General features: G+C 37.6%; 1 pseudogene; it reads right to left on the bottom strand.

The window, feature by feature from the left end:
- Positions 1-16,676, bottom strand: part of LOC126633919 (nudix hydrolase 3-like) — a 41,542-nt pseudogene that overhangs the window by 16,982 nt on the left and 7,884 nt on the right.

Below are 16,676 nucleotides of genomic sequence, written 5' to 3' on the forward strand. Positions count from 1 at the left end.
CATATTGATCTACTATTAAGGTTTTTCCTGCCAACCAAAGCATAAAATAAAATTGTGTTGCCATGGTGGCACAAGAACATTCATTTACGAAGCTGGTGAGGAACAATAAAAAGAAAAAAAAAATCTCCTTTTTGTCAAAGAAAAAGTTAGATCTTGACTTTCAAATTTTGAAAGTATAAAAACACAATAAAAGTTTTAAGAAAGAAAATTTATTGGAGATGCAACTAATCCAGCCTACATCAAGGACTTACTAATCACAAGTAAATATGCTCCTTGGCCAGTTTAACTCCATGCAATTATGTCAAAGAGCTGACCATATTGCCCATTTACATCACAAGGGACATACTCAGGGTCTTCTTTGCAGAGACTTCAGTTTCCTGTCATTAAACAGAAAAGCAATATGTTCTTCCGATACACAAGAAAATTTCTATGAATACATAGGTACATTGCAACCAATACCAAAATCATCTTCATAGTTTACTACTTTTCAACCCTAGTCTTTGAACTATTTCTAGGAATGGTAAATAATTCTTACGGCCATACTTCCTGCCTTAGAGAGAATATAACTGACAGATCTTCCTAGAGAAGTCAATGTATTGATAATACATGAATGTAACTTAATACGAAAGCAAAAGCAGAATCCCAAATAATTGGAATTGCAACTTGATATGCATCACCCCTCTCACCTGAAGAGTAAATGCTTCGAGAGGGATTGGATCCACAGTAGTCACCAAATATACATCATTGGATTCATTGTTAATGAATTTTCCATCATTTGTCACACTGCATTCAAAATGTAATACAATGTAAGTGATCATATTAATATACAATGTCTTCTATTAATCTGATTTCCATATACTTTTGTGACACTTCTACCACCTGTCAATTTTGTTTGCCTTCTTTTATTTATACCTTTTACTTTAACATGTCTTTCTTTAGTTATAAACTTATATATGCATCTAGTGGTCTATGTTGTTTATGCCATACCACCTACGACTGCTTCATGGATCTAGCCACTTGGTCTACATTTTGTTGTAAACAGACTGATTTTCAAATCTGCTTGCTAGTCACACCAATCATCCACCTTTAAATACCCATTTTTATCCTGCATGGATGCAATGCACTTGTTTTTTCCCGTAGAAAACAGTTGGCCTATGGACAGAGATATTCACTGATGCTGGATGGAATGTGTTGATGCACAAAATCAGTGAGGACTTTGGTACAACAGAAAATGTTAAGTTTGTGACCTTCATTAGATTGCTCCGGTCACTAGTGTAAATAAATATGTAAATGGATAGGGACAGGGAAGCAAACACAAGATGTACGTGGTTCACCCAGATTTGCTACGTCCACGGAGTATAGGAGTTCTCATTAATTGTGAAGGGTTTACACAAGTACAAAGGTTCAAGCTTTCCTTTAGTGAGTACTAGTGAATGATTTAGTACAAATGACATTAGGAAATATTGTGAGAGAATGATCTCTATTTATAGAAGAGAGTTTCTAGTTTCATTTTGACATTGACACGTGTCGTGTTGTGATTGGCTTCTGATGTTGACACGTGTCACGCTATGATTGGCTTCTGATGTCGACACATGTCACGCTGTGATTGGCCTCCTAGTTGGAGGGAAACTCTTCTGGGTCCTTGACGGTATAACGTTGACCGGTGCTCAGTAGTTTCAGGATTGGTCAAGTATGGTACAAACAGTGCTCCCCTATTCTCGAGTGAGGGAAAGTCCTCGGTTGGGGACTTGCAAGATCTAAGCCATTGAGTAATCACGAAACTTCTAAGTACCGAAGTGTGGTATCATTTTCACTTGCTTTATCTATCTCATATGTAGATGTGGCATCTTCTCTGGAAGTACTTTTCCTCCATCCAGGCGTGGTATCTTTAACCGATGAAGATGCACAAGGTAATGTATCAATTTCACTTTAAGCTTACTTGCAGTTTCGGGCTTGGTCAAGTGCGATACAAACCCTATAGTAGAAGTCCCCCAAGTCGTCGAGCTAGGAGATTTGCCGAAGGAGGTAACAAACAAGGTAAGCAATCAGACTTCCAAGCAAGTAACCTGGATCAGAGGTTCGACTTCGGCTTCCGGTTGATTGTTCTCCTTCTCCTTGTGTCGTAAACAGCAACAAGGATAAGGAGAAGCAAATGGAGAATAGATGATATGAGATACTTTTGCTTTTGAAGAAGTAACTTTCCACAGGCTTATTGTTGAACTGGGCTGGAGGGTTTTCTGGTTTCCTCCAAAGTATAAGGCCGACTTAAGAATTTGAGGGTCAAAACAAGTCCATCAAATCTAGAGTACGTTCGATCTTGATAATATGAGATACTTTTGCTGTTGACAAAGTAGTGGATGTATCGGCACGTGTTCTGTTACGCTTGTCTCCACATGCTTCCTTTTATCCTTCTCACTTGCCCTATCTGTTCCTCAAGCAGAAGTGGTATCTTCTCTGGAAGCATAAGATGTTGAAGATGAGTACTCGAGAGCAATGCCAAATAAGTAATCAGGCAAGATGTTCCAGGCAGTCAGTTCCTGACTGGAAGCTTGATTCCAAGTGCTGACTAGTTGCTTTTTTTGAGAAAGTAATCCTATTGGGAGTCTGGCTCTCGAGATTCGGAGGGTGGTCCCTCTTCGATTTTTGAGCAAATAATCATGTTGGGAGTTTGGCTCTCAAGATTCAGAGAGCAGTGTCTTTTCGATTTTTGAGAAAGTAATCTTGTAGGGAGTCTGGCTCTCGAGATTCAAAGGGCGGTGCGTCTTCGATTTTTCTCGAATGTGAGTAAAGGTTGGGCATTTTTGCCAGTCTACCTTGCCACGGAGCACGGAGGTTGACACACATTAGGACTTTCTAGTTATCAAGTAGTGGTGCTCTTCGATTTTTCTCGAATGTGAGTAAAGGTTGGGCATTTTTGCCAGTCTACCTTGCCACGGAGCACGGAGGTTGACACACATTAGGACTTTCTAGTTATCAAGTAGTGGTGCTGTTCCTTTACCCTTGTGGGTAATAGTAGGGTAGCAGGACCTTCAAAATTTATATGTCTAAACTTTGTCAGAGATCTTTGGCAAAGTTATCTGTGGTACTCGAGGAGCTGATGTTGCATGTGGAAAGTTGTGCCTCTTCTGAATCCGGAGAGTGGTGCATTTTCGATTTTTGAACCAACGACCCTGTTGCCTTTTCTTTTATAAGGGCACCAATTGTGTGCAAGAAGTACATTCAGAGAGTTATTGCTTGTAGGAATTTCCCTTTACTTCAGAGATTTATTGCATCTCATTTCTCTTTCATCATTTCTGAGAATGTCTGGCTCATCTGACCGTCATTTTGACTTGAACTTTGGTGAAGAGGCAGCCATGCCATCTCAAGACAACATATAACGCCCATCCTTTTTATCCCCTACTGGTCTTCTTACCGTTGGGGACTCTGTGATGAAGAATGATATGACTGCTGTGGTGGTGGCCAGGAACCTTCTCATTCACAAAGATAACAGACTACTTTCCAAACGGTCTGATGAGTTGGCTGTTAAGGATTATTTGGCTCTCAGTGTTCAGTGTGCAGGTTCTGTGTCTAATATGGCCCAACGCCTATTTGCTCGAACCTGCCAAGTTGAATCATTGGCGGCTGAAGTGATAAGTCTCAAATAAGAGATCAGAGGGCTCAAGCATGAGAATAAATAGTTGCACAGGCTCGCATATGACTATGCTATAAACATGAAGAGGAAGCTCGACTAGCTGTAAGAATCTGATCGTGAGATTTTACTTGATCATTAGAGGTTTGTGGGTTTGTTCCAAAGACATTTATTGCCTTCATCTTCTGAGGCTGTACCGTGTAATGAAGCTCCAAATGATCAACCTTTGGTGCCTCCTCCTTCTGGGTTCTACCTAGTACTGAGGCTCCAAATAATCACCCTCTGGTGCCTCCTCTTTCTGGGGCTCTGCCGACTGCTGAGACTTCTCCTGAGCAACCTCTGTGAAGGCTCCCTCTTGTTTGTTTATTTTGATTCATGTATATGTACATATTCGTAACTTATCGAAGATATCAATAAACAAGCTTTGCTTCATTTCAACGTATTGTGTTAAATACACCAAGGTATTCTTCACTAAGTTCTTTGAATTTTTCCTTTTGTTGAAGCTTATATGTTGAAGCTTTGTGAGTGAAGCATGTAGGTTGAGGTAGTGCTCCCTTAATTTCCCGAGTGAGGAAAACTTCTCGTTTGGAGACTTGAAAAATCCAAGTCATTGAGTGGTCATGAGACTTCCGAGTATCAAGGTGCAGTAGCATATGGTAGGAGTCCCCCAAGTCTCCGGTCGAGGGAGTTGACGAATGAGGCATTTCCTTTCTAAGTGGTAGCCCAAAACGCCTTCTTCATATATATTTGTTATGAAAGTTGTTAGGCCCAAAGAAGAGGAGGCCTAGGTAATTTTTTTTTTCGAAATATTTTTTTCTATTTTTTTTTCTTTTCAAATTTTCGAATTTTGGAATTTCCGAAAAAAAAAAATATATATTTTAAAGCTTTGTAGGTGAAGCTTTGTTGGGTACCATGAATTGATTTTGCTTCACACTATCTTGATCAAGATAGTGTGAAACTTTTGTAGGTGAAGCTTTTGTGTTGAAGCTTTGTAGATGAAGATTTTGTGGATGAAACTTGTGTGGTGGGTGAAGCTTTTGTGGATGAAGCTTTTGTGGTGGGGGAAGCTTTTATGATGGAAGCTTTTGGGGGTGAAGCTTTTATGGTGGGGGAAGCTTTTGTGGTCAAGCTTTTATGGGTGAAGCTTTTTGTAGGTGAAGCTTTTGTTGGTGAAGTTTTTGTAGGTGAAGCTATTATGGGTGAAGCTTTTGTAGATGAAGCTTTGGAGTTGAAGCTTTTGTTGGGTACCATGAATTGATTTTGCTTCACACTATCATGATCAAGATAGTGTGAAGCTTTTGAGAATTTGTAGTTGTCCTCCATTGATGAAGCTTTTGTTGGTGAAGCTTTTGTGGTGAAGCTTTGTTCGGTACCACGAATTGATTTTGCTTCACACTATCTTGATCAAGATAGTGTGAAGCTTTTGAGAATTTGTAGTTCTCCTCCATTGATGAAGCTTTTGTTGGTGAAGTTTTGGAGTTGAAGCTTTTGTTGGGTACCATGAATTGATTTTGCTTCACACTATCTTGATCAATATAGTGTGAAGCTTTTGAGAATTTGTAATTGTCCTCCATTGATGAAGGTTTTGTGGTTAAGCTTTGTTGGGTATCACAAATTGATTTTGCTTCACACTATCTTGATCAAGATAGTGTGAAGCTTTTCAGAATTTGTAGTTGTCCTCCATTGATGAAGCTTTGGAGTTGAAGCTTTTGTTGGGTACCATGAATTGATTTTGCTTCACACTATCTTGATCAAGATAGTGTGAAGCTTTTGAGAATTTGTAGTTGTCCTCCATTGATGAAGCTTTGTTGAATTTCCCTTTTTTTTTTTTTTGGAAACTAGAAATTTGAAAATATGGGAGAGACAACATATACAAATTTTGCTTCCACACTGTTGAGCAAGAGATTGTGATGCAAGCCACACCTTGTAGTAGTCGAAGGTTTGGATGAACCATATAAATTGAATTTGCTTCGAACAGTCTTGAATTTGCTTCTAAGGTTTGAGAATTGTAGTTGCCCTCAATTGATGAAGCTTTTGTTGGCAACATAAATTGGTTTTGCTTCACACTATCTTAATCAAGAGTGTGTGAAGCTTTTGAGAATTATGGTTGCCCTTCATTGATGAAGCTCTTGTTGGCACCATAAATTGGTTTTGTTTCATACTGTCTTGATCAAGAGTGTGTGAAGCTTTTGAGAATTGTGGTTGAACTCCTTTGATGAAGCTCTTGTTGGCACCATAAATTGGTTTTGCTTTACATTGTCTTGATCAAGAGTGTGTGAAGCTTTTGAGAATTGTGGTTGCCCTCCATTGATAAGGCTCTTGTTGGCACCATAAACTTGTTTTGCTTCACACTGTATTAATCAAGAGTGTGTGAAGCTTTCTACGAGTTGTAGTGTTTGCATTGTTACAGGGGGAAATGTCTGAAACAGATGCAAGAGGGCTGAATAGCTTGATCTTCGTATGCCATGCACTGAAGTTGTTGTTGGCTTGCAATAAGACTTTGTTAGTGACTATAACTCTTGTTGGGCATAAGTGCTCCCTTAGTTCAGTTGTCAAGCTTGAGGGTTTTTGATTATTTGTGAATGCTAGGAGTTCACATGTACAAGTTATACCACTCGTCTTCTGGTAGGTGGAATGAGTGGTGAGTTGCTTTCATCACTTGGTTGGTGGCACGAAGGTGAGTTCCTTCATTACCTTTCATCACATTTCATCACCTAGTTGGTGGCACAAGGATGAGTTCCTTCTTCACCTGGTTGGTGGCATGAATGGTAAGTTGCCAAATGATATTAAAGTACGAGTTGTACATTTCATCACCTGGTTGGTGGCATGAAGGAGAGTACGGGTTGTACATTTCATTACCTGGTTGATGGCATGAAGATGAGTTTCTTCTTCACCTGGTTGGTGGCATGAATGGCAAGTTGCCAAATGATATTAGAGTACGGGTTGTACATTTCATCACCTGGTTGGTGGCATGAAGGAGAGTATGGGTTGTACATTTCATGACCTGTTTGGTGGCATGAAGATTAGTTCATTCTTCACCTGGTTGGTGGTATGAGTGACAAGTTGCCAAATGATATTAAAGAACGGGTTGTACATTTCATCACCTGGTTGGTAGCAGGAAGATGAGTTCCTTCTTCACATTTCATCACCTGGTTGGTGAGAATAAGGGCAAAGTGTCGAGGCACATTGTAGCAAGTGTCGAAGACACAAAGTATGTTGAACCCTTTCGAAGCATAGTTGGCTTATGTATAGATGTGTTGGAATGTATGATGTTTATGTATGAATGTGTTGGAATGTATAATGTTTATGTATGAATGGGTTGGAATGTATGACGTTTATGTTGATTGATATGAGTGATGCTTATGATTGTTTTGTTATGCATGAAGGGATCCATGCTTTTGATATGTGAACCATGTTGGTTGTAACACTTAGTATCACATAATTTATATCAAAGTACGCATGTTGAAGCTCTGAGTTGGAGTATAAGGGTATGTCAGTGTAGACTAAGTGTTCCAGTGCTAGGAACGCAAAAGACTCAGAAGAAGTTGTTTGAATTCCTTCTTGTTTAAATATTTGCCAAATGGCTTGTGTAACAAAAGATCTCAAGTGGTTGAGAGTCAAAACATTTGTAATGTGTATGTCTTCTTATAATAGCATTTCCTTCAGTACCTAGTCCTCCACTTTGAAAGAGTGAGGCTTGGCCTCATAGTCATAATAGTCGACGGTATGTTCACCCCTGGTTGTCTTGATACGAACTTTTGTCCCTCTTGTTGTAATGGGCTTGCTGAAAGTAAAAATCCTTCCTCTTACCAAGAGACATATACGTTTGGTGACTTAGCGAGTAGCTAAATGAGGCAAGAGATGATGCAATGGGTGTCTGAATGGCCAATATCTCCTCACTTGGTTGAACTTGACTTCCACTTCCCAATTGTTGATAGGGGTTAACCATATGGGGGTTCCCTTAGTATGTCATTGCTTCAGCGGAGGCGTGGTTGTAAGCCTGTGCCATCATCTCAGAGTAAGTCTTCCAAGTGTTGGCATTGATCATGTACTTGAAGAAACAATCACGTAGGCCTGCCATGAAGGCCTTGGTGTCATCTGCCTCAGCGCTGCGAGAATACTCATGGCTGAAGCGATCGGCATACTCTCGTACTGACTCGTCTTGCTTCTGGCGAATAGTGTACAAGTCATCTGTAGAATGCAAGCAATCAGTCTGGAAGATGTGTTAAGAAATAAACAGTTTCCTTAGTTCCTCAAATGAGTCTACTGTCTCAGGTGGAAGACGACAATACTAGTTTAGAGCTCCGCCAGAGAGGGTGGAGGGGAAGAGAAGACATCGCTCTTCGTCGGTGTGCATCTGATATGCCATGGTGGACTCAAAGAGGTTAAGGTGTTCAATTGGGTCCTCCATTCCAGTATATAGTTGTAAACCAAGCTTTTGTTTTGTCTTCGCTTAAAAGGGGGTGTCGAGGATCCTCCTTGCGAGAGGGCCAGGCCTGGGTTGGTTCCAGTCAGGTATCTCGGCTTGATGTTCGGCCTTCAACTAGTTTACTTCTTCAAGGAGTTGTAGGATAAGGGGGTCCTGAGTGGAGCCATGTACCACTGGAATTTTCTTTCATAAATCTTCATCCCCTCTTGGAAGTAGGAAAGTTTGAGTAAGAGCATGTGGTTTTTTCTTGGACTCGCTGTACTGACTTCTAGGGTGAGTTTGTCGGAATACCTCAGAGTCCCATGTACCTTCACGTTCCTCTGGGACCTGTTGTTCCTTCCCTAGATTGGCAGCGGGCCTGGGTCGTGAGAGGGGACCGAGTCTTTCAGAAACCCTTGGGTCATTTATTTTCGAGCATATGTGGAGGGGATTCTCTCAATGTTGGTTTAGGAAGTCTCGGCAGTCACGATAAACGGTTTTCGATCCTTTCAACCCTTATCCAAGGAGGTGTCTTCCTCCACTTCTCCTGCTTCAGGTTGAAGCATTTGGGTTGAGAGAAGTCCCATGTTGATCAATGTTTTGATGATTAGCTCGCTCCTCATCAGGGATACCCATGTCAAAGGGAGGTGACCCTCCGTGTTGGGGGGTACCCAGATAATGGTTGATGTTCACAAGGGCAACAAGCTCGCGTGTTTGAGTACGCTTAGTTTCGTGGAGCGTCTCTAAGAGCTTCTTATACTGCTCCTGGAGGACCTCGTTCTTCATTGCTATCTTGTTGTTATGAGCTTTTAGCTCATTGACTTTAGCTTGAAGAGCAACCTTTTTTCTTTCCTTTTTTCGTTGCTTCGTACTAGGTGCAAGAGGGGTGTCATTCTGTACAATGTGGCTTCCTTCGTTCCCCATGTTAGAGAGGGATGCCTGGTCAAAAGAGAGTGTACGAATGGTGGAAACCAGCTTGTCAAAGCTGAAGAGAGTGGGAATAAGTGTCGTTTCCACAGACGGCGCCAAATGTTGATGCACAAAATCAGTGAGGACTTTGGTACAACAGAAAATGTTAAGTTTGTGACCTTCACTAGATTGCTCCGGTCACTAGTGTGAATAAGTATGTAAATGGATAGGGACAGGGAAGCAAACACAAGATGTACGTGGTTCACCTAGATTGGCTACGTCTACGGAGTATAGGAGTTCTCATTAATTGTGAAGGGTTGACACATGTACATAGGTTCAAGCTCTCCTTTAATGAGTACTAGTGAATGATTTAGTACAAATGACATTAGGAAATATTGTGAGAGAATGATCTCTATTTATAGAAGAAAGTTTTTAGTTTCATTCTGACATTGGCACGTGTTGTGTTGTGATTGGCTTCTGATGTTGACACGTGTCGCGCTATGATTGGCTTCTGATGTCGACACGTATCGCGCTGTGATTGGCCTCCTTGTTGGAGGTAAACTCTTCTGGGTCCTTGACGGTATAACGTTAACAGGTGCTCAGTAGTTTCGGGATTAGTCAAGTATGGTACAAACAGAATGAAACTGGAATCCTATTTGAGATACCTTCAACTGCTTAAGACCTCCACAACAACTCCAACAACTTCCCAAGTATAACACCTCACCTTCCAGAACTAACTCTTGATTACAGTAACAATGAAGATGCCTAGCAATATTTTCAAGAAAAACTAGTTTATAATAAAATATGTTAGATAAAGAAATATATATCCAACATAGACCTACTAACCACTCTTGAAGAAAAATGAATAGCATTTCAAATGCATCCTTTGGAAGTACTATACCCAGCTCTTCTTGAAGCTCCCTCCTGAAACATAACATTATTATGTTTTAGTGACCACAGTTCAGAATGCTCTAAGTTGTCACAACAAAAAAAAAAATCAATAAATAGGCATGACTGTCTCGTACAAAGGTGGAGGTGGCGCAGTAACTCGATGAAATGAGGAAGAAAATATTTCAATTCAGAAATAGGTACTTTATGAAATTGGCAGATCTGTATAAACCTCTTTCAAATGTTCTACAACAATATTTTTTATCTACTATTCAAGAAAGTGAAGAATCATTTATAAATACTAATTCCAAACTAAATTTAATTATGGCCAAAGTTAGCTTCCTGATTACCGTTAAAAGGGGCAACAAGAAAAGATTTAATATGAAGGGGACCAGATCAAAGAGCTAAAACAGTAAATCTTATAATAGGAAAGGAACAAATAAATAACTATTGTGGCATAATGTTCCATACACAATTTTTAGAGATTTATTTCTACATTCATTTATCTCTACTCTCTTCATCACATTCATACAATTTCTTTCTAGTTATTTCTAAGGGAATATAATTCGGTTTGGCTAATCGAATATTCCATACTTTGTTGTATCCTGGAAGTGATTTGCCAAGAACCCTTTAGCAAACTCATTCGAGTGGGGGCAAATAACACTTTAAGGAAACGATTCAAATCGTACCTCAAAGTCATTATTCGGATTATTCTCTATTTTTCTACATTATCTCTAACAATCTTAAAGTGTTATTTTCGTTATGGATAAGAAATCTGATAACATGGCTTTGAAGATTATCAATCAAGATGTCTACAAGTTAGACAAATTTGATGGATCAAATTTCACCCGATGGAAGGACAAGATGCGTTTCATGCTTACTGTTCTAAACGTCATATATGTGTTGGACCCGAAATTGGAGCCTATTTGTGAACCAAGTAACAAAGACTCGGACAATATAGTTGCCGATCGAAAGAAGCGTGAAGAAGATAAATTGGTATGTCGAGGACACATCTTGGGCACATTATCTGATCGTTTATATGACCTGTATGCACACATTCAATCTCCAAAGGAAATTTGGGAAGCACTCGAACACAAGTACACAACGGAAAAAAGAGGTACCGATAAATTTTTAATGTTCAAATATTATGAATTCACTATGTTTGATAACAAACCCATTCTAGACCAAGTTCATGAATTATTGGTCTTGGTCTCAAAGCTTCGTGAACTTAAAATAGTTATTCCGAATCCTATGATAGTTGGGGCTATTAGGGCAAAATTACCCCAAACATGGAATAACTATAGAAAGAAACTTCTACATATGGTGGAAGATATTAGTTTAGAGAATTTGCAAAAGGGTATTCAAATTGAAGAGGAAACTCGAAATCGTAATAAGAATTTTGCAAATCAAGATTTCTCTAAAGTTCACATTATCGAAGGAAACAAATATAAAAAGAACTTCAAAGTCAAAATTGACAAAGGGAAGTTTAAGAAGACCAATTCCAACAACAATCAAAAGAATGCAAATGGTCTATGCTACCATTGTGGAAAGAAAGGCCATTACATTCATGATTGTAGACATAGAAAAGCAAGTGAGGAATATGCCAAGAAGACCAATAGCGCAAATATGGTGGAAAACTCTGGAATTGATAACATTGTTGCAATGGTATCAATGATGAATATTGGCATGATTACTGAACTGAATATCGCAGCGGCAATAAAATCCTCCGATTGGTGGCTCGACTCAGGAGCTACTATACATGTGTGCAATGACAAGGCACAATTCAAGACATATGAAGCATCAACGGATAATCAAGAAGTTTTAATGGGGAATCATAATTCCGCCAAAGTTCTAGGAAAAGGAACCGTTGAACTTCAATTTACTTCTGGAAAGAAATTGACGTTGCTTAATGTTCTGCATGTTCCAGAAATTAGAAAGAATCTTGTGTCTGCAAATTTATTATGTAAGAACGGTATAAAGACTGTTCTAGAGTCCGACAAGTTAATAATGTCGAAAAATGGGATGTTTGTTGGGAAAGGGTATTCTTGTGATGGGATGTTCAAACTAATTATTAATAATAAAGTGAATTTTTCTGCTTATATTGTTGAATCGTCATCTCATTTAAGGGATTTACGTTTAGCACATATAAATTTTAGATCTTTAAAATACATGTGCACACTTGGTTTTATTGCTTGCAATGATGATTATAATGATAAATGTGAAACATGTATTCAAGCAAAAATGACTAAGAAACCTTTTCCAACTACCGAAAGAAATACAAATTTATTAGACTTAATACATTCTGACATATGTGAATTTAATGATGTTTTAACAAGAGGAGGAAAAAGATATTTTATCACATTTATAGATGATTGTTCTAAGTTTACTTATGTTTATTTATTGTCTTATAAAGATGAAGCTTTTGAGTGTTTTAAGCGCTATAAGGCTGAAGTTGAAAACCAAAAGGGAAGGAAAATTAAATGTCTTCGTAGTGATAGAGGTGGTGAATATTTTTCACATGAATTTGATATTTTTTGTGAAGAGCATGGTGTTGTACATCAAAGAACTGCACCCTATACACCACAACAAAATGGTTTGGCAGAAAGAAAAAATAGGACACTCACTGAAATGATTAATTCTATGATGATTAATGCTAATACTCCAAAATATTTATGGGGTGAAGCATTGTTTACTGCATGCCATATACACAATAGAATTACATCTATGAAGACACATGTGTCACCATATGAAATTTGGAAAGGAAGAAAACCAAATTTGTCATATTTGAGAGTATGGGGTTGTGTAGCTTTTTATAAGGCACTCGATCCTAAGAGATCCAAGTTTGGTCCAAGAGGAATTAAAAGCATATTTGTAGGATATGCATAAAATTAAAAGGCATATAGGTTGCTTAATTTAGACTCGAACACAATAGTTGAGTCTAGAGATGTCGAATTTATAGAAAATAAATTCTATAATGACTACTCAGTGTCTGGAACAGAGAATGATCAAACACCTTTCTCTAATCCGTCTACTAGTCATTCTCAAGGTGAGAAAAGAAAACAGTTTGAAACTGTTAATGAATCAAGGAAAAGTCAAAGGGTAAGAAAAGAAAAGACTCTAGGCTCTGATTTTATTTCATCTCAATCTATTGTATTTTTAGTCGAAGGAAATAAAACAAAGGTTCTTAAGAAAATACTCATATTGTTGAATGTTGAGGATGATCATAAAAGTCTAAGCGAAGCATTGACTTCAAGAGATGCAGCCTTTTGGAAAGAGGCTATAGATGATGAATTTGAATCATTAATATCTAATTAGACATGGGTTTTAGTAGACTTTCCCCAAGGATCAAAAGCAATAGGTTGTAAGTGGGTATTTAGAAGAAAATACAATACAAACGGGTTTATTCAGACATTTAAAGCCAGGCTAGTTGCCAAAGGTTTTAAGCAGAAAAAAAGGAATAGACTATTTCGAAACATATGCACCAGTAGCTAGGCTCACATCAATTAGAATATTGTTTGCATTGGCATCTTTATATAATTTGCATGTGCATCAAATGGATGTGAAAATGGCCTTTTTAAATGGTGATTTAGATGAAGAAGTCTATATGGAACAACCAGAAGGGTTTGTTCTCTCTGGGAATGAAAAGAAGGTTTGTAAATTAGTAAAGTCATTATATGGATTGAAGCAAGCACCAAAACAATGGCGTGAAAAGTTTGATTTTGTCATTTTGTCATATGGATTTAGACATAACAGTGCTGATAAATGCATATACTCTAAATTCACAAATGATTATGATGTTGTTATATGTTTATATGTCGACGACTTGCTAATCTTTTGTACAAACAAGAAAGGTGTATCTGAAACTAAAGAGTATCTAAATTCAAAATTCAAGATGAAGGACTTGAATGAAGTAGATACTATCTTGGGAATTAAAGTAAAGAAGCATAGTGGGGGTTACGCTTTGTGTCAGTCACATTATATAGAAAAATTGCTTCTTAAGTTTAAGCATCTACAAATAAAAGAAACAAATACCACTTCTGACCCTAGTGAAACTTTGCTTAATAATTCTGGTAAGTTTGTTGCACAGCTTGAGTATGCTAGTGTAATCGGAAGTTTAATGTATGCCATGCATTGTACCAGGCCAGATATTGCATTTGCAGTAAGCAAACTTTCTAAATACACTAGTCATCCAGGTACTGTTCATTGGAAAGCAATAAATAGAATTTTTGGTTATCTTAAAAGAACTATTAACCTGAGTATAACTTACTTTGAGTTTCCAGCAGTACTCGAAGGATATTCAGATGTAAGTTGGATAACAAGTGCTAATGATAATAAGTCTACATCAGGGTGGATTTTTACAATTACTGGAGGAGCAATTTCTTGGGCTTCGAAGAAGCAAACATGTATAGCATATTCAACTATGGAATCTGAATTTATAGCATTAGCAGCAGCAGGTAAAGAAGTAGAATGGATTAGAAATTTGTTATTGGAAATAGATTTGTGGCCACAACCAATGCCATCCATTTCTTTATACTGTGATAGTGAGACTACTTTGTCTAGAGCATATAATAAGGTATACAATGGAAAGTCTAGACATATTAGCTTGAGACATGAATATGTCAAACAATTAATAATTGATGGAGTTATTAATGTTGTTTATGTTAAATCAAGTAATAACTTGGCGGATCCGTTAACGAAAACACTTTCAAGAGCTTTGGTAGTTGGTACATCTAGTGGAATGGGGCTAAAACCCTTTACAGAAAATTAGCCACTAATAATGGTAACCCGACTTTGTCTAGAACATCACTAGTTTTAAAAGTTTAATGGGTAATAACAAGTTATTGTTAAGTAGTTGTGAAAGCACTGAAAATTATTATATAGCTCATTCCAGGATGATCAGTACACTGCTATGTTTAGGAGGATGAGTTTTATCTCTTAATGAGGTTATTTGTAGTTATGTTTATAGTAGCAGAGACATGGGAAGGAACCTCACCTATATGAACATAAGAAGTGGTGCCGTTTCTACCAAGAGTTGGGTTTTCTCTCGCAAATGTTTATGAAACCATGATGAAGCACAAGGCCATAATAGTGCTTAATTAGTTCAGAAATTTTTTTAAGGAAATAAGATATAATCATGTGCGTAGTGATTCCGGTTTTAACATAAGAATAGGTGGTTTAAACTTAGGTCACCATCGCATTTGTTATAACTTTGAATTACTTACACTAATTAAAGGTTTAATTCGAAAGACACCTTTATTGTATGCATGATTACATCGGTATGCTTGTGATTAATTATAAAGAGAGAAATGTTATTATATTATTTATCATATTATTGAAATTGGGAAGGATTGTTAAAGATTTCAATAATAAATAAATAAATATATATATATATATAAATATATAATAGACTTGGTGCTGCATTATGCAGCATATCTGTATGTATAATAGGGAAAGGCTGCTGCGGTGCGTAGCAAGCCTATAGGGGGAAAGGTTGAATTTCAACCTTTGTACATCTTGTTGAATGGTTACAACTTTTGGTTAAAAGATATGATGTTTACTCAAATTGTATGAGTAAAATTAAAAGATATAATTAGTCAATATTTATTTTCTGAAAATTCTAAATAGAAGACATGTCTTTTAGATCAACACTTTTAAGAAGAGTTGTATATCTTCAATTAAAATGAAAGGCCTCGATGAACGGGTGCCTTAATGCCTATAAATACCTATTGTGGCATAATGTTTCATACACAATTTTTAGAGATTTATTTCTACATTCATTTATCTCTACTCTCTTCATCACATTCATACAATTTCTTTCTAGTTATTTCTAAAGGAATATAATTCGGTTTTGCTAATCGAATATTTCATACTTTGTTATATCCTGGAAGTGATTTGCCAAGAACCCTTTAGCAAACTTATTCGAGTGGGGGCAAATAACACTTTAAGGAAACGATTCAAATCGTACCTCAAAGTCATTATTCGGATTATTCTCTATTTTTCTACATTATCTCTAACACAAAACTCATATTAGCTCTAACTTGTTAGATCAATATTAGCTTTAAAACTTTGTTACAGTTTCTTACCAAGTTTTAGACGGCCTAGAAAGTTTTAAAAACTCAACAATATCAAGCTAACAGGAACAAACCCAGCAAAGTCACACAAAGGCCAAACAATACATACAATAAGCCACACCAGGCACAAAACAGCAGACCATCCAGATGAATCACACTAACAGGAACATCCCTAAAATGACAAATACCCACTAGGATGCAAGGAATCTAGTTCTTCTGTCCTATCTTAAAAAATTCCTTGATCCCTTTCCCACCATGGCATCGAAATAGAGGCCAAAGCTTCACAAAACTAAAGGATAACCGTTCTCATCTTTCCAATCTTAAGAAACTCTACTAACTCTTAAGTTCTGCCAGACAGTATGCCCAGCATAAGTTAATTCTTTAAAAAACATATGATATGAATCAAATGATATAATCCTTCACCAAATCTAGTCAACCAGTATAAATTCATTTCACCCGAAAATAAATAAATAAACCGGTATAAATTCATTGTCTGTTTATATCCTAACTTGAGAAAATGAGAAACTTTTACCAAGCAATGCCTAATTTGCCACATGTCGGATGGGGGTGCTCAAAGACTCATGTAACTGTCTAACAAGCTCATTATCACACATTCCCACTTCATTCCGCAGTTACTTGTCAATGAAATTCTACCCCTCCTACAGCCTAAAGGCGCTTGATTAAACAAGGGAAGACCTGGGGGGGGGGGGGGGGGGGTGTGTGCTCGAATGACATTTTAACTAAATTGGTTATCATCTCATCTGTACATGCC

Source organism: Malus sylvestris, chromosome 9, assembly GCF_916048215.2.
Source record: "Malus sylvestris chromosome 9, drMalSylv7.2, whole genome shotgun sequence".
Lineage (NCBI taxonomy): Eukaryota > Viridiplantae > Streptophyta > Magnoliopsida > Rosales > Rosaceae > Malus > Malus sylvestris.